At 39.0% G+C, this 24,037-nt stretch overlaps 1 protein-coding gene across 7 annotated transcripts in view; it reads left to right on the forward strand.

Moving 5' to 3' along the window:
* Positions 1–24,037, forward strand: part of LOC100693195 (alpha-1,3-mannosyl-glycoprotein 4-beta-N-acetylglucosaminyltransferase C) — a 76,307-nt gene that overhangs the window by 9,266 nt on the left and 43,004 nt on the right. For 2 of the 7 annotated variants that reach the window (XM_025908557.1, XM_025908559.1), the window contains exons 1-2: positions 358–858; positions 11,503–11,593. The gene's annotated coding sequence lies outside the window, so the exon portion shown is untranslated. Of the gene's footprint in view, positions 1–357; positions 859–11,502; positions 11,598–24,037 lie in introns of those variants that run through there. The other 5 variants (XM_005459936.4, XM_025908560.1, XM_025908558.1 and 2 more) reach the window with 4 other exon arrangements.

Below are 24,037 nucleotides of genomic sequence, written 5' to 3' on the forward strand. Positions count from 1 at the left end.
ATCTATTTATGCTGTAAAGTTGGACATTTTGACATTGGAGTGGTTTGTTTCAAATAGCCTTTGGAACTGGCCTCAAGTGGCCATTAGAGGAACTGCAGTTTGCAACACTTGGAAGCTGGCTTTAATAGCCTTAGAGGTTGCTGCTTGGAAGCAGACTTTTGGATGTTTTGCAGTGTGTCTGGAGATCTCCGGGACCAGAAATGTCTTTTATGCATTTTTATAATGCTAATAGTGTTAGTAATAATAATTTTGCTTGAAATAAAAAATAAAAGTGCCTACACAAAGCGACTTGGCATAGCCTTCCAGCTATGCAAAGTCACTACATAAGCCCCAGGGCTCACAACTCCCTGAGGCAGGCACAAAGGCGATGGTGGTTTTATGCCATGCTTACCCACTTAGAATAAATAAAGCAGCTGAAGTGACTTGCTTTGAGTTTGTGTAACTATAGGTGTAACATGTTGCCTCTTTAAGGCAGAAAATCTAGAGAGAGAGAGAGAGAGATAGTGCAGGGTGGGGGCTGGAGAGAAGAGGAGAGAAAAGTGGGAGCCAATAAGAGGCAGTGGGAGCAGACACAGTGTTTGTGACACCTTGTGGTGGAGCGTGAGGGGGTGGCAGAGTTTGAGAGAGAGAGAGAGAGAGAAAGGAGGGGGGCACCACTGGATAGAGAAAGAGAGAGAGAGGGAGAGATCAAAGCGAAAGAAGAGACAGAGGAGGAGAAACGAGGATGAGAGATAGCAGCACTGCAGCGAGAGCGAGCGAGCGAGAGCCCTTCCTGCCTTTGCAACGAGTGTTTACTCCACTTTTCCTGAGAGCCGGTTATCTCCCCTCTGTGTGAGTCATGGAAGTGATTTACTGTAGGTGAGTGGAGCGGCGCGGCAGCAGAAATACACAGATCTGTGTGTGTGTGTGTGCATGTGTGTGTGGACCGTGGGGAGGTAAGCGCTCCGTATCTCCCTGGATGTTATTTTCACAGTTTGGTCCCTTCATCCTCTTTTTCTTTCCCTTCTCCTCGTGAGAAGCCGTACACACAACTTCTGCGGAGTTTGGGTCTTGTTCAAACAGCCGCTTCTCCTCCTTTCCCCTCATTTGTCCTCTCAGGCGTAGGATACTTTGCTCGTGCAGGCTGTACACACTGTGTAAAGTGTGAAAGGCACGCTGCAGTCTCTCTCTGACAGTCTGAGCAGCATTTAGTGCTTCTGTATTGACAGTCGGACTCAACGGGGCTGAGGGCTGGAAGAGGATGAGAGGGAGATGACTCAAATCTCTGCTTGAGGGACCTGGAGGGTAGCAGCATCAGCGATGATGATGTCGATCTGTAGAAGAGCAGGGATGGAGACACAGAGAGAGAGAGAGAGAGAAGGAAAAAAGAGATAATCTTGCACAAATAAGCCTTGGCTGCTTGTCAGATTTTTACACAGTATTTTTATGTCTGTGACAAAGCTGATGCCAAATGTGTGCATGTAGATCCTGTGTGATGGCTCCACAGCTGGATCTTCTCCCTCAGCATCTCTCTATGTCCCCACTAACTGAGGTGTGCAGCCTGTGGTTGTCTGTGTGTGTGTGTGGAAGGCAGGTGATCAGAGATTTGTGGCTCAGACATCCTGAGTGACAGCTGAGCTCTATCACAGCTTTCATCATGACTCAAGCTGGTAAACTGTAGCTCAGCTTGTGACACAACCCCCGCACCCCCCACCGTCATGAGGGAATAACCTGCCTTCATCTCATGGCTGGATTAGAGTGATTTACTGTCGCTCCCCGTTAGCCTGGATGTGTTTGTGTGGGGTCTGACCTATAATGGCACCTAATGGCCTCACATGTTATTTCCAAAAGGACATTGTCAAATGGTAAACACTGTTGTCAGCCACATCCAGCTGGACTGACAACAGTTGTTATTAATGTTAGCTCTTGTTCTGACCCCTGTGAAAACTACTACTGGCAGAGGTGCTGGACAAGAATTAATAGACCCTTTAAAATTAGAAATTACATTTAGTGCAGACTGGATTTTACATCAGCCAGGATTTCCTTCACTCTTGCTAAAGGACAACTCCAGAGGATATTTTTATCTTTTCTGGCTGGCCCACAAAGTAGTCCTCAACACAACTCTTGATTGAATGTACAAAATATTAGGGTCACTGCCCTCGCATTGATCTTCAGGCCCTCTCTCCACATCCCTGTTTTCTTGCAGCTTAAAAATCCTTTTTCATTGATTCGTCTCCTCCTTTCTACCTGCACTCCCTCTGTTGTGATTCATATAGATTTAATACAGGGGATCAATGAAGGAAATGGCTGGATTGACCTCATCTGTGTTGTTTGTGGAAAGACAAAGAGCTTCTGACACCTTTTTAGATTCAGTTTGTTACCCTGTGAGAACTGCCCGGGACTTTTAAACAAACACAGTCACCTTCTTTTAAATTCGAGACATCATATGAAAGATTCAGGGGTGCAGACAGGTGAAATAGCTCACGCTCATGGATCGATGAACAGGCAGGGAAAAAAAGTGTAAATGAGAGAAGCAACAGAGCTAATAAACACGAATAGCAAGTTGTACCACGGTTGGTATTACTTACAAATGAGTGTCAGTCTGCTACCATCATATCGAGCGAGCAGAGCTAAATTGGGCAAATAAAGTTTTTGAAGCATGCACCGAATTTCTTGAAAGCAAAACAGTTTTTTTGTTTGTTTGTTTTTTACAGTACAGTCCTTTCATGTTCACTCACATCACTCACTGCACTTTGAGAAATAGGAGTACATTAAAAGTGCACTGCTGCCCTTAAAAGTGCAGTTTAAACAGTAAATGGACAAGTACTTATATAACACTTTTCTACTCTAACTGAGCACTCACAGCACTTTTTACTACAAGCCTCCTTCACCCAATCACGAAAGCATTTTTTTCTCTATATTCAAGCACCTTCTCTAATATTCACACCCCAATAGATGAATTGCAACCTAAGGATATGCTGACATGCAGACTGTAGCTGGGCATCAAATCGTCAACCGACTGGTAGACAACCGGTCGCTCTACCTCCTGAGCCATAGCCGCCCAGTCAACACCGAAGTAGCCTGCAGGGTTAATTAGTAGTATCCAAAGTAATTAGGCGTACAGTCTCAAGGGTAAAAAAACACAAACAAAGGTATACATGTTCCCAGGCAATACTAGGTGCATCATTGCACACTTTCATTTAGGTTTTATGATTAAATATAAAGTTTGGTAAAATATTAATGTTGCTCTTAGATTTTAAGATTTTTACATTTTACCATACAATAGTAGAGAAAAAACTCAAATGAGGTGACCCCATATGAGCAAGCACTTGGCAACAGTGGGAAGGAAAAACTCCCTTTTAACAGGAAGAAAAAACTAGACAATTTTCACTTGTTTCATTGGCAGATTTTTTCACTTATTTCAAGCTAAAATATCTTGTATTAAGTAAAAAAATCTGCCAATGAAACAAGTGAAAATTGTCTAGTTTTTTTTCTAGTTTTAAGATTTACTGTCTTGAAACAAGTTCCTTTAGCTTACTGAAATGTTGCCCTTAAGCTGATTCTGTCTTTTTTTAAGTGTAATGAGATGATTTTGACTAGAAATAAGACAAATACTCTTGGTAAGATTTTGAGTTTTTGCAGTGCTGTGATGTGCAGCTGGGCTGATGAGAGGGAGACGGGACAAAAGACAAGCTGTGGAAGTGAGCCAGAGATTAAATATTAACTAATTACTAAATGCAAAGTAGTAAGTTAAATAAAAAGCATTTGATTCAAGTCTCATATTGTGTTTCTCTTCTATATTGGTGGCAGACTGTTAGCACTGTTGCCTCACAGCATGAAGGTTCTAGTTTCAGTGGGATCATTTCCCCCTAGAGCTGTTTTTTTTTTCTCCAGTATAAAATAACAACTGAGAACAATGAATTGAGGTGAGGTTGGTAAGAGTAGAAATATGCTATATGAACTGCAGTGCATTTCTGAGTCTATGAATTTATAATTATAAAAATATGTACAGTTGATTATTACCCCGGTATGCAGTATTTTACTTTTTTGGTAAAAGATGCATTTTTGTACTCCTACATTAAAATTTAAAATAGTCCTTCAAAGCTGTTCTCTGTGGGGCCAAAGATGTTTTCTGTCAATTATCTTATAGGATAGCACCCCAATGACAAGCTTTTGTACCTCTAATAGGACAATAAAGGAGCATTCTTAACACTCTCGTGACGCAACTTGTCTTCTGGTTACAAAATATGAAATGTCCACTCGAGTTGTTTTATGTCTATGAATGTTCCTCAGTGCATTTTAAAATCTCAGTTGTCACGCTGCACCTCTGTCTTTGAGAAATATTGTTCTTAATGTACATTAGTAAGAAAGCAGAAGTCTGATGGGAGCAATTAGACTTTCACTTTCTTTGTCACTGAAACACAGTTCAGTGTTTATGCTTGCTCAAGAGCAGCACTAGGCGAGCCTTGCTGGTTGAAAAGTTTCACATTTGTTACCGACAGGAGGTGCTGGGTGTGGTAACACTTGTGCTGTAAGCACACGCAGCTAAAATGTCTTGGTGCTACATCACTGCAGCTGGTGTGAGAGTGGAAGTCCGCAAAAAACAAAGAAAAGCTTGGTTGACTGAAATTGTAGCTTCTCTTCGATTGATTTATGTTGGATGGGTTTGTGGTTGTCATTAGATTAATTAAATCTCCTTCAATACACTGAGTGCACACTCAAGGCTTATTGGCCAAAATTAATTAGAAATAAAAGTAAAAAGCTAGCATTTTAAGTGATATTACACCTTGTTATGATTACAGATTTGTACACCTGCATATACACTGCTTAGTCAAATCCAGGTGGGTTTTTTTGTAATGTAATGTATTACATTACATTATTATGCTGAAGAAAAACAAGCCTTTCTGAGTAATAAATCCCACACATGATATAATTCTTTATATATTTGATGAAAGAGGAGGCTTCTCTTATAGCATGGGCTGCGTGTTGCTGCTGCTGGCAGGTGTTGGGAAGCTGCTACAAACCTATAAATAAATCACACATATTGAAATATGTCAATTCTGCTGTGTTTACACTCAAAGCCTCGAGTGGTAAATGCAAGATGTGGTGAAACATCCGTACACAGACAAGTTAGCTTTCTGATTTTAGAAGATATGGCGTGTGGCTTGCTGAGTTTGTGATATATAAAATGAGATTCAACTCGACTTTTTCTTTTTAATGGGGTCCGTCAGTTTGGAGATAAGGAAACTTTCTGCAAATTTAGGTTAGACTTGCAATGTTCATTAGGTTATCATGGACTGAGGAAGAAGGACCCAAATACACACCAAAACAAGTAAAACTGTGAAAACTGACTGTAAAAAGTCCATGAGGTACAAAAATCCAAATAGTCCCCCCCAAAAAATAACTGGTGCTCTAAAAAAGAACTCAAAGACAGGCTGGACTAATAGGGAATGAGCTGGGAAACTAAACACACCTAAACCACACCTAAGGTAACAAGACACAGTTGAACTACAAAAATTAATCCAATGACATGACAGAGAAGGTAAAACTAAGTACTAAGCAGCAAGTGACTACCACAATAAAACAGGAAACCCAAACATGAAAACTGAGACAGAGACCTAATTAAGACACAGGGAACACAGGGCAGCAGGATAAACTGAAATACTGAATTATAAAATATTAACAAAACTAACCATGACCAGATCCCACATAGGTAAACTATAACAAAGATGAAAATAAACATAAAGAAACCGACCTGGAACCTTTTGGAATACAAAATATGAATCTCTAAATATCACAAATGCATATACAAAAACTCAAATTCAGGCATGAAACCTCAGGGTCCATGACGTAGGTTTGGTGTGTTCAAAGCTGTCACAATTGAGGGTGCTTACAGTTTCTTTTTCCTGCATTCCAAAATTAATGTATTGGTCTTAGTCGGCTATTGCAGTTTCCATTATGTCCTTTTTAAAGTAACACATTGTCAGACCAATAAGGATGTGCCTGAACAAGAGCACGTAGTTCTTTAACATAAAAAAAATCAATAAAATAAAAAAACAACCAACAGTTTTGCTTGCTTTTAATCTCTGGGTCACTTCTTTTGTCCTGTCTCTCTCTCCTAACACCCAACCAATTTATTTTTGTTAAAAGGGAGTTTTCTCTTCCCACTATCGCCAAGTGCTTGCTTATTGGGGGCCATCTGATTGTTGGGGTTTTCTCCATTTATTGGGTCTTTACCTTACAACATAAAACACCTTGAGGCAATTGTTGTTTTCATTTGGCACTAAAAAATTTAATCAAATTGGATTGAATTGAACTGAATTCTGCAAAAACAGAGTAGCTGAACATAAGCATATTTTGAGTGGACAAAATCTGAAATTCAGTACATATTCAATTTTTTGATAGTTAACCTCCAATCAAATATCAGTATTCACTTCTGAATCATTAAATGAATCATTTAATATCAGTAATTTTGTGTTGTAGCTGCAAAATTATGATGCACAAAACAAAATGCAGTACACAAACAACAAGGCTCAAACAGAACAGATATGTGAACAAAAGAAAAAAAAAAGTGTCAAAAAGAACCTCATAACTAGAAAAAAATAATAACAAAACAATTTCACAATGGAACAATAGAGAGTGTGTTTTGATGTGTCTTGGCCTTGAGTCGTCGCGCTCCTTTTCAGCTTTCTCTTCAACAAAATAAAGTGTGAAAAATATGGAAGGTGGGTGGACAGCCTACTTTTAAGCAAGCGAGCGAAGTCTACACGGCCATCTGCTCGCACCAGAATTTTCTTTTAATCAAGGCTGCAGCCCCACAAGAAGCAGACTCCCTCTCACTCCCACAATTTAGCATCTTGTATTAAGTGGGAACAGAACACTCAGCATAACATGATAGCTACATCAAATCCAAGTTGAAATCCAAGAGTGGCTTTGGTGCCATAAACAGATGCTCCATTTGACAAATTAGTCAGAGATTTGCTGTTGGACGCTCGATGCTGATGCTTTTCCTGAGCAGCTTCCTTTTTTATTTTTAGATTCTTTTTCTAACTTTGTCACAAACACACTTTATGTTAGAGTTTTACTGAAATTCATTAAAAATGTTAATCGGATTCTTCGGATACACATTAAAGTGGAATATAATGCATTTAAACCACAAGTATCTATGAATACACACTCAGAAGACAAAGTAAATTATTGTAGTTTCCCAACCACTGTGCCACGGCACATAGGTGTGCTGTGAGAAATGATCAGGTGTGCCATGGAAGATTATCTGGTTCCACCTGATTAGTAACCGAAACGATCGTCGTAACGGGCAGAACAATTACATTCTCTTCCACTAGAGGGCAGTACAACTACCTGCTCTAATTAAATGGGTTGCCAACTGGCAGTAAAACAGAAGAAGACTAAGAAATTACATAATAGTCATGCTGTAAGATGACACAGCCCGTAATACCGATAGATAAATATTTGAAAATAAAAAGTAGTCAATCTGACCTGGGTCCTGGAGAAAATTCCAACCCAGATGAAGGGCCTAGTATGCATAGTGGTCAGAAGAATGCAAAAAATGGGATATTGGGGACAACCTGAGCCAATTCTGCTATACCTGGTGCGTGGGGAAAAATTCAATCAATATGCTTTTTGTGACATTTTTGTTTGGTGGTGTGTGCCATGGCTCCAAAAGGTTGGGAAACACTGCTTTATTGTACATTTGGTGGTACAATAGCTTGTTACAGCAGCAGTACCCTCGTATGGATCGTCTTATTGTGGTAGGACCATTGTACCCTTAACAGAGAGTATTTGTTTGTACCTTTGTGGTTTGTCCTTTACAGACACCAGTCTTCAACTTCTAGTGGCAGTTTTCTATGTTTATGTAAAGGTACAAAAACTGACATTTAAAAAAAATGTATTCGTTCATACACATTGGTTTTCTAGCCTTACTAGCACCTATAGCACATTTGTATAGATCGTACCTGTAAGACAAAGTAAGTCTCATTTCATATGAGGTTTCTAAAACATAATACTATATTACATTTAAGGTTATCAAATGCCCTATTTTATTAATATTTAACTAAGATCAAGATTAAAGGAAAAAAAAGTTTTATATTATGATGTACGCCTAGGGCTGTTCGATATAACGATATATATCGGATGACGATATAAAAACGTCTATCGTTTCATTTTACGCTATCGTTTGTTTCGTGGTGTCGCAAAATAAACTGTTTACGGCAATATTTGTTCATTATTTTGATGGTCACTGTAGTGGCTATATTAATTTCCTAAAGTTCTCTCTTTCTCTTATATTTAATATAACCACACTACAGATGGACAAGCGCTTGTTTTTATGCCTTGTCGTTAGCAACAACGACTAGTGATGCGCGAATCATGAACGAATCGTTCAATACTCGAGAATCACTTTACTGACTCGTGAATCATGATTCACAAGCGCAACTGACTCACTGACACATCCCTGTTGCTGTTAGCAAACTAATTTCATTAGTAGAAATATATCTAGCTTATAATTCAAATTGTGAAGAAAAACACAACATCCAGTATCTTAACAAAAACATTTCTGCTCTGAACTGGAAGAAAAAACCCTAAGTAGAACCTCACATCAAGACAATAGCTCCTCGGTTCACAGTAGCATCGCTCTGCTAACATGCTAACAGCACATTTGAGCTACTCACCCCCTCCCTTCCTGCGCTGAATCGTAGGGGAAGCAAATCACTCATGACTCACTAACCCCCTCCCTCCTGTGCTGAATCGTAGCGTAAGCAAATCACTCAGGACTCACTAACCCCCTCCCTCCTGTGCTGAATCATAGAGCGAGCAAATCACTCATGACTCGCTCACCCCCTCCCTCCTGTGCTGAATCATAGAGCGAGCGAATCACTCATGACTCGCTAACCCCCTCCCTCCTGTGCTGAATCATAGAGCGAACGAATCACTCACTCACTCACCCCCTCCCTCCTGGCTCGCAGCTACTTCTTCTTCTTCTTGGTTGGCAACCAATGTTAAGGCGCACTACCGCCCCCTGGCTCACAGCTCAGTGGACATTTAGATGAGAAAATATATATTTGACACATGTAAGGAAAATACTAATAAAATAAAAATAAACAAAAGAAATGTTCCCTTTAGAAATTCTTTTGCTCTTTTTTGCTATATAAAATAGTTGTTTTCTTTAAGAATCACTCATCTTAGCAGTAGGATTTACATTAAAAGAGAAACAAATTAAGTTTGAGTGAAAATGTACATTTTTTGCACTCTCTGGTCAACTGACTCAGTGACTCAAATGACTCAAAAAACCCGATTCACTTTGGTGAGTGACTCATTAAAACTCGATTCAGTAAAAAGAATCAAATTTACCATCACTAACAACGACGGTAAAACCACCTCGTGTCCACTTGTTTATTTTCCACATAAACCTTTCACAATAAAGCTCAAGATCCTGTTGAGACTTTTCAAAATAAACTGAATCACGTGGAAGATGCAGAGTATTTACGGATGAGAAGCAAAGAAGAGCCGTCAGATGCTAAAAAATAAACCTTAGACTCAAATGTTAGAACAGGCTTTTCCCCGCAGCACGCTGTGTAATAAATACTCACAAAGAAAACGGCGGCTGTTACAACCTGTGTCTAAAAATGTATCGTTTCATGCATCAGTTAAAACACTCGACTCCAGGTATGCGACGCCCAGCTGGAAACACTTCACGCAAGTCGAGCTGCCCGAGATTCACAGAATTTACAGAAAATGTTACATTTTTGTGATTTATATCGTTATCGGACGATAGATGTCTTAATATCGGGATATGAGATTTTGGTCATATCGCACAGCCCTATGTACGCCCACTTCAGAGTTACACCTTGCTAGTACCATGTCGGAACCCCTTTTCACCTAATTGTCCTGAAGGTAAGAGATAAGCTTAAAATCTCACGTTTTTAGCTCGTTTTTGTAAACACAAAGACAGCATGGAGACAGCTAAATCTTTTCCTTCCCATTACAGATAACCTGAGAAGGGTAAACCTGTGTGTGTTAGTTTGATTATAAATTCAGTCAAACATTAACAGATAACACAATAAACAGGTTAGGATAACCCTTTAATGGCCAGCACCCCTGTGGGTACACAGTACCGTACTTGTATTGTTTAATTCAATTCAATTCAATTGTATTTATACAGTGCCAAATCACAACAACAGTCACCTCAAGGCGCTTTATATTGTAAGGTAGACCCTACAATAATACATACAATAAAGCCAACAATCATATGACCCCCTATGAGCAAGCACTTCGGCGACAGTGGGAAGGAAAAACTCCCTTTTAACAGGAAGAAACCTCCAGCAGAACCAGGCTCAGGGAGGGGCGGCCATCTGCTGCGACCGCTTGGCTTCTTAAGTGTTACGTAATGAAACACTCACCAGACCCTTTATATCTATCTAGAACAGGAACAAGGTGCTATAAACATTCCTCACATATTTTGGTTCATAATGACATGATAGCATCACACAGCTGAGGATTTGTTGGCTACACATCCATGATAAGAACCATACATACATCACATCCCATAGGTGCTCTACTGCATTGAGTTCTGGTTACTGCAAAGATAATCTGAGTAGAAAGAACACAATGTCATGTTCAAGAGGATAATTTGAGCTTTGTGACAAGCTGCGTTATTCTGCTGGAAGCAGCCTTTGGAAGATAGTACACTGTAGTCAAAAAGAGATGGACATGGTCAGCAACAATACCCAGTTATTGTTGTGTCTGTCTGAATTTTAGCTGCAGTTTCCTGATGTTAGCTAACACAGTGGCACCTGGTGTGGTCTTTGGCTGCTGTAGCCTATCAGCTTCAAGATTCGACTTCAAGGTTCAAGGTTTACATTCAGAGCTCTTCTGCATTCCTTGGTTGCAACAAGTGGTTATTTGAATTACTCTTGCCTTCGAACAACTCTGGCCAAGCTTCTTTGACCTCTGACAATAACAAGGGATTTTCAGCTAGTGCCAGCCAGTGGATATTTTTTCTCAGTTGTGTGGGAAATCCCAGCAGATAAGGAGTGTTTGAAATACTCAGACCAACCCGTCTGGTACCAACAGTCATGCTGCATTCAAAGTCACTTAAATCTCCTTTCTTCCACATTCTTATTCTTGGTTTGAACTTCAGCAAAATGTCTTGATCATGTCAACATGCCTGATGCATTGAATTGCTGCAATGTAATTGGCTGATTAGATATGAGCGGTTGAACAGGTGTACCTAAAATGTCTGCAGTTACAGAGATGGTCAATAATGAGAGTGTTCTGTCTGAACACATACGCAATGTTTGGGGAAAAAAACATGTTCATCAGAGAAAATGCTGTTTGTGAAAGTCTAATGCTCAAGTCTGACTGAACATGCAGTCCTTAGTCTCTAATGGACAGACACTTCATTAGAGTGTGCGTGGGTGAAAGAGCATTATAGTCTTTTAAATGATAAAAATAAAATGTGTCACCTTATATTTGTTTCTTTTCTGCTCTGTTTCTTTTTCCTTTCAGGCTGTCTTATTGTTGTGATTAAATCTGCCCCATGCCAGCCCAGAGAGCGAACACAGGGGACAAGCAGCACACAACCTGACCACATCAGCAGGCAGGTACTGGTTTTGTATTCTAATTCTTGAGGTTTCTTTTTAAAAGTGCTTCAGGGTTCAGTATGTGAATGATTTTTTTACACAATGTTGTCAAGTTTGTTGTAATCACACGTTTTAATTGTTGCCACAAATTTGACTCTCGTCATCAGGACAGCACAGGCACTGCTAATCATTCTGTGTCATCATTTCTTCGAATGTGATAATTCGCAGCTGTAATTGTATGCAAAATCTGTGAATACTGTTTGTTCTGGAATTGGGCTGTGAATCAGAAGTCTAAAGAAAACAAGCAGAATATCACTTTGATTTTTACAAACCCTTGAATGCTTATCAGTTCTAACCTACCTGAGGCAAAAGGAGATGTGTTGAGAACTCAGATCCTGTGACAACATTTTTCTGTTCCTGTGCCCTGTTGCCTTATTTAACTCCACTTAAAATTTTGCCAATGACAAAGACTTTCTTTATTATAATAACTTAAAAAGATGCATATGGTTGATGCTGCTCTTGCAAGCCACTTTGCAAGCCACCTTCACCAGCACCTCTATTTCATGTTATTTCTGACTTGATCAGTGCCATTTCCAGTTGACTGTGAAGGCTGCTCTGTTCTTTGCGCCTGCTCTCCCTCCTTTTTATACTTTCCAGGTAAAGCTTGCAGAATGACAGGGAATTCCTAGAACAGAGCTATACCAAATATAACGGCAGATGAAATAATAGTCCAATTTTCTCAAAATGACTGCAAATTTAACAGTTAAACAGGCTCCACTGGTTCTGTAAATGTGGGTTAAAGGTTCATCGAAATTGGTGCGTCTGAATCTAAATAGCATGTGTTCAACTTCCAAGCTATATTTCTCAGCAACACCAAACAAAACTACTACCCTATATGATAAACACCCACAGCTGTTTGTGTCCAGTAAAAGGGAGACTTTTGACATGCATAAAGATTATTGGTGCTGATCGGGTGTATGCAGTTGCTTCAGGGTGCGACCTTAATCTTTGCCTTTCCTGGAAGGAAAGTATATAGGAGATTTATGCTGCACTTATAATCTAACTTATATATCTAAATAAAGCTCATTTTCTTTCGTGGTGAGAGTTGGACGAAATGATTGACAATAAACATGAAGCTGCAATCAGCTTAGCTTAGTATAAAAACTTGAGATTGAGGAACAGATAACCCGCTGTAAGCTTTGAGGCTTTATTTTCCCCAAAACTATTTTTTTTTTTTTTGGTTGGGTTTCAGTTAAGCTGCTTTTGACTCCTCCCTCGTCACAAAGGGTTGCTACAACAGGTAGCTCTGCATCTTTTACACCAGATACCCTTCCTGATGCAACCCCACTGAGTATTTGTGTCTCCAGCTAGAATCAAACAGCAACCTTTTGTTTGCCAAGGAAGGTTTTAGGCATGTCAGATATCAGTAAATGTCAATAATTCTTACAGAAGCTGACAGAAGCTGACTGCTAACAGCTTCTGTCTGTAACCAAAGCCTGATACATCATATTTATGTGGAACTGCATGGAACTTCACTGTTGTCCCAAAACTATTAAAAACTCATCCACATGTCATTAAGAGTCATCTTCCTTCATTACCATAAATACATATCCTCCTGCCAAAAACGCTTCTCTTGGAAGAATACACTTAAATTAAAATTTCACAGGTCTACACTACCCAGTATGTTACAGTCTTCTTTTTTTTTTTAAATACAGAAACTACATATTTTGTGAGTCTTGCGCCATCGCCAATTTCCTTATTTTTATATAAAATGGGAAATATGTGCAGTGATTTACTGAAGCATGTGGAAGCATAAATGGAAAAGAGTTTGTACAGTTCTAACAAGCCTGAAAGTCGATGTGTTCTGAACACCTTTATTCTTCAACACAGTTTGAACTCTCTCAGGCAAGCTTCTCTGTAATATCATTAAGAAGTCCTGACGAATAGTTCTCCGGGCTTCTTGGAGGACATTCCAAAGCTCTTTAAAAGCTGCCTTTTGTTCTGTTCTCTGCTGAGAAGATCCCACACTGCTTCAGTAACGTCGAGATCCAGCTCTGGGAAGCTGATCCATAACTGATAATGTTGTAGTGTGTGCTTTCCTATCCAATGCAATAACTTGAGAACAGAGTGACGTATGATTTTTAAATTCATACCACAAGTGCATCTGTTAGGAGGCTGAGGGGTAGAACTGGCCGCTTCTGTATTTTTGCTGTTTCTGAAGGACATGACTTTTGGATAATTTTCATCTGCTGTAATTTTTCTTAGGCTTCCCACTGCTTCTTTTGTCCCCAGCTTGTCCAGTTTCCCTATTATTTTTACACACTGCACACAATGATAGACATATCTAGTTTTGTTGATGCAAAAATATTGTTTTATGTCACACTGTGTTATCCTTGGCAATTTTCAAAGATTGAGCTAAAGAAATATGAACATATTTTTGGCTGCTAGTAACAAGTTCCTTGTTAGTTCCTTGCCGGTGCATCCCATGGTGCCTTTGTCCATCCATCGGCTTCCACTTATCCTTTTCAGGTTCGCTGGAGCCTATCCCAGCTGTCTTAGGGCGAGAGGCAGGGTACACCCTGGACAGGTCGCCAATCTGTCGCAGAGCTAACACATAGACAGAGACAACCATTCATTATCTTCTCATTCACTCCAGCAATCACACCTATGGGGAATGTAGTGTTAACCTAAATGTCTTTGGACTGTGGGAGGAAGCCAGAGTATCCAGGGAGAACATGCAGACTCCGCCTGATGGTGGAATTGAACTCAGGACCTTCTTGTGAGGCCACCATGCCAGTATGCCTTTGTTTTTCTGTAATAATTCATATGTTAGTGTTAAATATATTAACAGACAAGAAAAAAAAAATCATCTTCTGAACTTTTGGAAGCAAAATATGGAGAAATGAGAGTTGTCTCATGACCTTTGCACAGTACTGTATGTATTATCCTGTATGTCCCTGCACATCAGTAGGTGTGGAGTCCAAAATCCATTTAGAGTTGAAGTTAGGTTGGGAAATGAAAAAAATAACTCAGTGCAAAAGTGCCAAAAACTGATGGTCATGTGAGGCTGGCTCCAAAAGTGAATCTATCCCCCCAAATTCCCAACTCTGATATTTAGCCATGAGCAAACCCTAACCCTTTTACGACTTCAAGAAGGACTAAGGCAGTGCCGCAATTATACCCACTTAACAATATATTAAACTTTCAGTCTAAGTCTAATTCTTCATTTTTGGGAGTTCTTTCATATTTCAGTAAGAAACGCTGGTGCGTATTTCTGCTTGTTGGAGATTTGTTTAGAAGGCTATGATTACAAAATCTGCCCCAAGTCTGACTGAACTTTTATCCTGAAGTAAGATAAGGGTCAAAGGGAAACCAGGCATCTTCAATAATACGTTTGTTGTCTCTGTCAGATTAGCTCTTTTATTTCGGTTGTGTTTCAAAGGCGTTTGGTCTGCCTCCCTCTAACTTTTGACAACTTAGAAAAGCAAGGCTTATTGTAGTCCCACAAGGCTTAATTATCCCTCCGTCTGATAACAACCTGGTAAGAGAGGAGGTCGGCCAGAATGAGAACAGGAACCAAGGGAGGGGTGGGGGGTAGGATTAATGTAGATTGTCTGATATTACCTGGCCTCTGATCAAAAGACTGTGTTGGCAGGCGGAGCACATAATCCTCTTGATTTCGCCTGTCAGTGCCAAAAACTTCTGGTACTGTGTAGCTCAGTGGGTAGGGCAAGACATTACTGACCAGCCAATGGGAACTGTGCCATATCGTTTCCATAAATACATATCTTAAAGCATGAATCATATTAAATATTTCATCAAAATGCAAAGGTAAGTACTGACCTCACAGCTCTAGAGCAGAGTGATGTTTTTCCTGTCATTTTTGTATTTATAAATATTGACAAATTTTCGTATGATAGTACTAAGAGTTTTGTGGCATTTTAATATATCCATCCATTTTACTCGCTCTCTGTTGTATTATCTCTGGATCTTTGTGTCCAGAGAGAAAGCAATTTTGAGCAAATTTTCATCTTTAGTCATCTTTTTATCTCTTCTGAAGTGCATCTCTCTTGCAATAAGATGCAATAAGATGAAATATTATTAGAATGTTGTTTTTTTTCCAACTCGAGGACATTTTCTCAAAAAAAAGGAAAAAGAGACAAAAAAGTGGTGTTTAAAAAAGAGAGCAGCTCAAAAGACACTGACAAAAGAAATGTTGATGATTAAGATAATTATGATTATCATTATATATAATAACCACTAGTAGCAGCTTTAGTCTGATCATACAAAAACCACCATATGCATATCTGTGTATCATATATGTTTAATGCTAAGCTTACTGTGCAGTCAGACGCTTGAATATGTCCTCTATAGAAAACAAAGAGCAACTTGCAAACCATCTATCAAGTGCAGATCCTGATGCCACATTCTGATGGAGAATGTTTTCTTTCAAAGCCCCTTTTTTATATAGATCTGTGCTTTTGGCTTCCTTTAAAAAAAGTTTTGTGTATAATCTAGTTTGAAAAGAAGAATATATCCTTTGAAAGAGCTGTCCTAATGCTAAACTGCTTAATGGATAGAAAAAGCAGTAATTTGACTTTATACTCAGTAGTGCTGATCTGGTACCTAAAAGAAATCTACCTATATTTTGCAACCATGGTTAGTTACTATATCATGATAATTGATTTTTCTGACATTTGTCCCTATTCACTTTAAGAAACTTTCCCACAGTGGATTCACCTCCATGCTGAAGGTTACATTTTAGAGATGATCTCAATCGATGATATATGATTATATCAGATGGAGGAGAGGAGAGCCGAGCGTCCGTGTCTAATGATTCAAATAGCCGCTTTCACCTCTGTTGGGAAAAGTAATTATGAGAAAGTCACGTGAGGCTGAAAAAGGGAACGTGGATGCGGACAAGATCAGAGAAATGCACCATTCATCTTTTGCAAAAGAATTTTTTCCATCTGAAAAATTGCGACATTTGTTGACAAGAAATTTAAAGCAACCATTTAAAAATCTAAAAAAAAAAGGGAAGTTGATTGTAAAAGGAATATAACAGAAGAGATGAGAAGAAGAGTTTGATTAAATTGTGTTTAAAGATAAAATTTTAAAAAGTCCAAACTCACTGGAGTATGTAGGGGACACTGGGGTAGCATGTCATTTACAGTAGATCTGGAAATAACAAAGCGTTATATGATGGAGTACAAAGAAGAAACATTGCCAAAGTCTCCATTATTAAATGACTGTGAGCTCTTCTGTACAAAGCTAAAGATTTTTAAGTTATATGACCTGTTAAAGTGTTCAGAGATATATGCATCAAGAGTTGGTTCAAGGAAATAAACTTGCAACCTTTGTTCATTTGTTAGAAATGCTGCCATTGCTGTGCCTCACGTTTCCAGCTGAATTTTATTCACCAAATAGAATCGTGTCAGAAGTGTCAGAAGTCCAATTGTTATTCTAAGCAATGACAGACCTTCTCTGCATCAAATCATAGCAAGACTCAAGGTTTCTGTGGAGGTGAGGCAATTCACTTTAAAACACTGTGAGGAAACTGGAACATTTGTTTCCCAAACACGATCAGGCAGGCTGAAAGTGACCACACCGTCAGAGGATCCAGACATCTAGCTGTATTGGCAGAGAGACGGAGAAGCAATTTTATCACAGATGATGTGAAAAATGCTTAATTTACCCTTATTAAGGGACTTCTAACAGATAATGTAAATAAAGAAGAAGAGTCAAAAGAAGGCTGTCCAGCAGAGGAGTCTCTAAACTGCTTCTTGTGGAAGGAAACAAGGTCAGATTGGCGAGGTAGTCTGAGACTAACATTTCACTGTGATTGACTGAAAAATTGTCCTTTTTCCTGATGACTGAGGTTTTAAATTTTAGGTTAGTTTTAGATTACTGGCAGTCACAGAGAGGTGTGTGTAAGTGTTATCTACATTGAAACAAGTGGGGGAAATATTCAAATTTATGGGTATCATAATTTAGACCCCTGCAGTGAATCGACATCTTCCTGACCAAGGAGCATTACAGTCCTCGGAGTCATACTATGCTGACTGGTTTATATATTTATATATGAGTATTCATGCCTCAGACCAACGTGCGCTGACTGTCATGGACTGAAAAAGCAGCCACAAAAAAAGTCAGTCAGATTTTTCCAACAGAAATCAATATAAATGAATGATAAGCAATGATAATGCTGTTCATAATGAGCAAATCAGTTACTTAACAGTTCAGTAATCACTGAGTGGGCCATAAATTTGAAGCCAGAAGGACAATCAGATGGAAGCTTATCAATCCTCCATTTATATCAGCACCCTGCTGAACTGTGAAGAGCACACGAGTCAAACACATGGTCTGTGTCATGTGTATGACGGTGTTTCAGATCAGGGATTATTGCATTAATTAGCATGGATATGCTCTTCAAAAACTGAAACCCGTCAGTGATTGGATCAGATAAGCATTTGACATTCAGAGCTTGCTTTTACCCCTCATTTTGCAAATCCCAGGGAGGATTTCATAACAGACGCCTGCCTGCTACTGAGCTCTCAAATTCTATTTTCTTCTTTTCCATTTTTACTGTCTGCAGTAGCGCTGTGCTGTGTATCAGTGTTAACTTGGTTTAGAGTAGTGCCATCATGTTTTCCAGCTGAATATCGAGTAGTATTCCTAGACTGTATATAAAAGATGAATATAGCCTCTGGGTCTGAAAAGTGAAGCCAGAGGGGAGCTTCTTTAAACCCGCATTCTTCCTAATAACCAGCAGGGGGCGACTTGTTCAGTTTCAGAAAGAAGTTTGTGTACGGAAGTCAAGTGTCCTTTTGTCTTAGTTTCTGTTGGATTATTCTTCCCTTTTTCATTACTTTACACCTATGACTAGTGAAACCAGCCTGAGTGATATTTGTCCTCACCATCATCTGTATTTTCAAACTGGATTGTGATGAGTGAAGTGTGGATCTGATTGTGATGTGCTGTTTATCTTGCAACCCATTAATCACAAGTCATTAGTCAATGGCCAATACCTTCTTTCTGAGTCTTTGAATTAACATAATTTAATAATGGTAATTCTCTTAGTATTACCCAAAAATGAATGACAGAGCCCATAAAGTCACCAGAACATTTTTCATTAAGGTTAGAGTCAAGTCCTGTTTTCCCACAGATGTTTACAGGATCAGACGTCTTTTTGCAACCACAGGTATCACCTGCTGGTGGTCCATCTTACGTATTATCTGGAGATGTAAGTGAACTTCAATGTCTCTTTTTGTGCTCTTAGTCCAAGTCTAAATCCTTCATTCACTGCACATCACTTTGTAATCAACAATTGCTTTCTATTCTGGATATTCCAGGCTCTGGCATTGTAGGTAACCCTTGTTTATTTTGAACTCTATCATGTGGTTCAGCGATAGTTTTTCTGTGTTTTCTAAATTTTTGACAGGGTTCCTCCTCTTCAGCAAATTATGTAGTCAATATGATAACCTTTGAACATTAGAAACTTTCAGCATTCATTCATTTTGAATGCAACAAGCACCAGCATCTGGACAGTTGGTAGGGCACTGCAAGTAGTGCAAGCTTAGGTAAGGCCACAGCAGTTCTAACTAAAACAAATAATTCCTTATTTGAGGAAGACATTTTGAGATGTCACAGTAGGAAGACCACATGTGTAAATTAACAATAGCAGATTCATAACATTTTAGAGTTATTTAAAAAAAATTTAAAGGACATTTTTTAATCCTTAAGATTTATTTAACACTTTAAATTAATAAGTATGATCAAATACTATTTAATAGAAGAGAAATTCTTGCGAAAATAACAACATAAGTGATTTACTTCTGTGAAGGAAGATTTACTTCTCATTCCAGTGCCCTTCCAACTCATGCTTTTCGCCATCTATGTTGAGTCATTTCAGAAGAGAAAAACAGTAAAAGGCTCTTGAATTCTCAGAGTGAAAAGCTGCTGCCCATCTTCTTTTTTTTCCCCGACTGCCATATGTAGACAAAGAAAAGTATGCTGGCTTCTTTCATTCTATTATTTTTTTACCCTTGACTTCATTGAGTACTTCTTCTGCAAAACAGCCCTTAAGGACATTTTAAAAGTAGAAGCATAAAGCAGAAATGCACTCAGGATCTAGCTTTAAGTGTGTCAAACTGCAATTTGAAATGAACTTTACACAACTAACCAGATATATTCTATGCTTACAATAAAATAGTTATTTTTCTTTTTTACTTTGGCCCTCCAGTATGTGAAATAAATTTGAGAAATGATTTTAGTTTGCATGTAAGTGACTGAGGGGGCCTTTGGGGTATTTTTAATCTGAAAAATATGTCCTACGATAAATTGGTCAGTCTGTTTCTTTTATTCCTATTTCTCCCACAGTTGGCCCACTGGTGTGGCAATGATGATGGAAATTTTTATATATGCTTTTTAACATTATAAGTAGAGCTGGGCGATATAAGATTTTTTCATATCACGATATGTTTTTTTCATTTCAGGCGATAACGATATATATCACGATATAAGCCAAATAACTATATTTGTAAGATTTAAATGTGCCGTTGCTCACAAGTAAAATGTAAAATAATCAGCAGCTTGTTTTGATTTAAATATTTATTTCCCATAATAAGCTCAACAGGGCAGATGTACTTAAGGAACATGAGACTTTTTCAGATAAATAAAGGCAAATATTGTAAACTACACAAAAGGCAGCCGCTAAAGCGTTTAAGTTTCAAAATAGAACAAACAAAACAGACTACTAAATTGTCAATTCCACTTAGAAACAAAATCTTACTTCTAAAAATAAATCTTAGTTTGTTTTACAGAAGAACAGACAAGATTGACTAACTTTTGTCAATATCAAATAAACTGAGAACTAAAAGGAAATTCTCAATCTCTCCTTGTTGTATAGCTTAGCTATTACCTCAACTAGCTGCTTGAATCCTTCATTTTCGACCGTGTTTATTGGTTGCATGTCTTTAGCAAGACGGTAGGCTATGGCATACGTTATGTCGTTATGTCTCTTAGCTTTTTTGTCATATGGTAAGACGCTGGAGAAAGCCGACTCAATTGACTGTTGCTGCTTCGCAGGGATTCTCCTGGTTGTTTTCGATGACAAATTAGCGCTTTCAGTCTACGGAACTTCTCTGGCCTTTCCTTTCGACAATCTCTCCGGCATTGGAACCGTCATCTGTGTTCTCTTCGGTAACCTGGTCACCCAAGCTCTTGGTTGATTTTTCTCTAGCGGGCACACTCATTTTCTCCATTACCCGGCCGGCACGGCGGCTCGCTGCCTCCCAAACAAATACACATGTGCGGCTTGGCACTTGTGCTGTACGTAACAAGTGACGTGACGCGACACTGCGGCTGTGACTGGTTCGGCTATGCGCTACTTAATTTGGATTGGCTGTTCTTTTTTTTTTTAAGACAGGAAGAGAGAGAGGGATGAGATCTATCGCAATAGTTTCATTTTTCTATCGAGAAAAAGTTATTTCGCAATACATATCGTTATCGTTCTATCGCCCAGCTCTAATTATAAGCTTTCATTGTATTGTAATTTTTCACTTCTAATCACTACATTGTAATGTTATGCAGTGAACTTCCTGACAGAACTAGAGTAGAAAGATTTACGGCTACAGAAGTCATTGATAGATGCTTATTGCCCAAAGATAGATATATCGATACATCAGGACTCTTTTAAGAGCTGGCCGCCCAGCCAATCTGAGCAATCAGGGTAGAAGGTATTTAGTCAGCGAGGTGACTGAGGACCTGAAAGCACTCCTGCATTAGTCTGTGGAGAGAGGCAAACCTTCCAAAAGGAAAACATTTTATGTAGCACTCCACCAATATTTGTCTTTGTGGTACAGTGGCTAGATGGAAGCCACTCCTCAGTAAAAGGCAGATGACAGCCAGCCTGGAGATTGCCAAAAGGCACCTGAAGGACTCTCAGACAATGAGACACGACATTTTCTGGTCTGAAGAAACAAAGATTGAACTCTTTTTCCTGAAACCAGGCACAACTCATCACCCGTCCAGTACCATTTCTACATTGAAGCATTGTGTGGAGATGTTTGTCAGTAGCAGGAACTGGGACACTGACTAGTCAAAGTTAAGGGAAAGATGAATGTAGCAATGTACAAAGATATTCTTGATGATGTCCTGCTCCAGAGCGCTCTAGACTTTCAACAAGGGCGAAAGTTCAGCTTCATACAGGACAATGACCCTAAGGACACTGCCAAGATAACAAAGCGAGTGCCTTCAGGACTATTGGGTAAATGTCCACGAGTTAACCAGCCAGAGCCCAGACTTGAACCCACTCTAGAGAGATCTGAACATGGCTGTGCACCGACACTCCTGATCCTGACTGAGTTTGAGAGGTTCTTCAAAGAAAAATGGAAGAAACTGCCCAAAAATAGGTGTTCCAAGTTTGTAGCATCATAGTCAAAGACTTCAGGCTGTATTTGCTTCCAAAGGTGCTTCAACTAAGTATTGAATCTAGGCTGTGAATACTTATGTACATATTATATATGCTTTTTCCAATAATATTTTTTTTTAAACTTTGTCTTTATGGGGTATTATGTGTAGAATTTGGAGGAGAAAACTGAATTTAAAACATGAAAAAACATGAAAAAATGTGGAAGAAGTAAAATACTGGTAATATTTTCCAGATATACTCTGCTTTAAATTTTAGCCTCTTAAGGTTCTTCTTCTTCTCTGCTCCCTTAGACTACTATTTCTATTCTGTGATGACATCACTGTAATTTGTTGTTGATCAGTCCCCAGTTAATCTATTTTCGGGTGTTAAAATACTACCATATTAGTTATAAATTATATTTTAGTTACCAAAATAGTTTGGTTCCTTGACGGTCAATAAATGTAATTTGCGTAATGTTGGGTGAGCCTCACACACTTTCACGCTAGTTTGTGGTGACTTTTGTATCATTTTATACTATTTTCATTCCATTCACCATTCAGAGGGCCACATATTATTTGTCACACTGGATTGCAAAAAACAGGACGGTGATGACCAAAATTCCAAACTAGAGGCTTAAAAACAGTAGTCATCAAGTCACAACATAGGAACATTGACAGTAATTCAAGGCATGGGGAATTGAAAATGTTTAATTTTACAAGTCTGCAAGATGCACCTGAATGCATCATTTTTTCTGTCTGTTGAGACTTTGTTAGTTGGCTTTCAGGTTTCATTAAGAACACAGATTTCACAAGGCCTTCTGCTGATTCAGTCATTAAACTGTGGACGGCTTTAGTCACGTTTAACTTCGCAGCCGGTCGTGTTTGATAGGAAAGACACGGGAAAGGAAAAGGTCGACCTCTACTATTTGTCTGTGAGTAGGTGGGACAAACTGCATTATTCCACACCAGACCCTATTTCTAAGCACATTTTTCCTACATATCACCCTTTCCTTTCAGTGTTGTAATTCCCCTACTACACAAGACAAGCAAAGAAAAATAAAATCCATAAAAAGGTAAAGGATAAAAGCAGACAGCATACAGATTCAAATACAGTTTAACAGTAGAGGATTCTTTTCTTTCAGCTTGCAGGCATGCATAATATAAAGCAGAATGTGCTTAAACTGGGGCAGTATGCTTTGGCAATTGTTCTGAGATTATTGCATGCAAGATGATGCAAAGTTTGCCTTGCTGCGATGTTTAAAGTTTCCCAGTTGGCAGCTATATACAATACGCAGCTCCTCCAGTCCTAACTAGCTCAGCCTGTCTCTTCTGTTGGTGGCAGGTTTGCCAGACAGCCACACCTTGTGAAGGACCCAGTTTCAAAGTTTCCTGACAGATCCTTTTGATTATCGTGAATGTTGGCAGCATGAAACAAAAGGCATTACAGAGTTATTTTCTATTTGAACAAAGGCGCTGGCTCACCACATTCTTAGAGCTGCTAGACTATAAAAAAATGAAACTCCCAACATACTTTAAAGGGGTTACAGTGGGAATTGTTCTTTAAAATGACTTTTTTTTGTGTCAGATCTGATGGTTTGAATCCAGCTGTCCTCAAGCCAAGGTCTCTACAAATAAGAAAGAAGATAATGTCTGCGTGTTGGCATCTAAGCAATGTTAGGAGCTGGTGGTTTCTTCTAGTCTGCAAGAATATTTAGATGGGTGTTCAGATACTGAACACCCATCTAAATATTCTTGCAGTAGAATGACGGTCCCGCAGTAATATACGTTCCAGTCATGTATTCCAGCTCTAACCCTAACCCTATCCCTAACCAGCACTTTAATGATGTTAAATAGTGTTTTTCAAAGCGATTTAAGTAAAATGAACGAACATGTGTAGATTGATTCCAAACGGTTTCCATGTTTCCTCATTTTTTTTCCGATCTCGTCATTTATGGACGTGTTGGGTGCCCGAAGCGTAACATGTTGACGATTTGTCACCTAGCATAAAATATTACGCTTTGGGAGTGAGAACTTGTTTGTTTATAGTAGTG

This window comes from Oreochromis niloticus, linkage group LG7 (genome assembly GCF_001858045.2).
Source record: "Oreochromis niloticus isolate F11D_XX linkage group LG7, O_niloticus_UMD_NMBU, whole genome shotgun sequence".
Lineage (NCBI taxonomy): Eukaryota > Metazoa > Chordata > Actinopteri > Cichliformes > Cichlidae > Oreochromis > Oreochromis niloticus.